This window comes from Henckelia pumila, chromosome 3 (genome assembly GCF_033568475.1).
Source record: "Henckelia pumila isolate YLH828 chromosome 3, ASM3356847v2, whole genome shotgun sequence".
NCBI lineage: Eukaryota > Viridiplantae > Streptophyta > Magnoliopsida > Lamiales > Gesneriaceae > Henckelia > Henckelia pumila.
In genome coordinates this window covers 129,130,311-129,131,459 of record NC_133122.1, presented here as the reverse complement: position 1 = coordinate 129,131,459, position 1,149 = coordinate 129,130,311, and the positions used below count along the sequence as shown (strand labels likewise).

The window sequence follows — 1,149 nt, the reverse complement described above, 5'->3', positions numbered from 1 at the left end:
TTTATTTATTTTTGTTAAACAATCTTAAATAAACCAACAGTGAACCTTTGAAGCCTTAACAATTTTATAATTTGTGTATTTGAAGTTTTATAATAATATTTTCATCTATAATATATCATTGCTAAAATTAAACTTACAGCATCATCTCCGTGGATCGATCTCGTACTCACGAGTATATTACTTGCAGACAACCTACACTTGGGTGAATTAAAATTTAAGTTGTAGCAAGTTTTTGGCGCCGTTGCCGGGGAGGTATAAATTAAGTTTAATTTTTGTTATTTATGTTATTTATGTGAATAGTATGTTATTTTTAATTGTATGATTGTTTGGAGTCGTTAACAAAGTGGTAAACTTGTTCGAGTATCTGAAAATTTTTTAAACATGGAGGATAATTCTAATAATCAAGATGATAATAATAATAATAATCATGAACATGAATAACCAAGAACAATTAGGCACCATATGAATCCAATAAGAACTAGTACACCATCTTGTTTAGTTTTTTCTCCTGATGCATCTAATTTAAATTTTAAACCTCAAATCATTCAAATTTTATCAAATTTTCATGGTCTAGATTCTGAAAATCCATATTTTCATTTAAGAGAATTCGAGGAGGTTTGCAACACTTATAATGATCAAATTGTAGCATGGATATTGTTCGATTAAAGCTTTTCCCCTTTTTCTTAAAAGATAAAGCTAAAACATGGTTGCAAAATTTGAGATCAAGTTCAATAAGATCATAGGAAGAAATGAAAAAACAATTTCTAAAAAAGTTTTTTCCTTCCCATAGAACAAACTCTTTTAAAAGAAAAATTACAACTTTTTCTCAAAAAGAAGGGGAAACATTTTATCAATGTTGGGATAGATATAAAGAGTTACTTAATACATGCCCACATCATGGTTTTCAAATATGGAGGATAGTTTCTCACTTTTATGAAGGTTTAATACCTAAAGATAGGAAAATGATAGAATTAATGTGTAATAAAACTTTTGAAGATAAAAACCCAAATGAAGCTATGGAATATTTGGAGTCATTAGCAGAAAATGCTCAAAATTGAGATAATATAGGCTCAATTGAACCACCAAGTAAAACCAATAATTTAACAAATGGGGTTGGTATTTATCATCTTAAAGATGATGTAGATATTA

The 1,149-nt window shown here is 27.9% G+C and overlaps 1 non-coding gene across 1 annotated transcript; it reads right to left on the bottom strand.

The window, feature by feature from the left end:
- Positions 1 to 793: 793 nt before the first annotated feature.
- Positions 794 to 904, bottom strand: LOC140894145 (small nucleolar RNA R71). The gene has a single exon (XR_012153693.1). It is a non-coding gene; the product is annotated as a small nucleolar RNA R71 (small nucleolar RNA).
- Between the last annotated feature and the right edge of the window lie 245 nt (positions 905 to 1,149).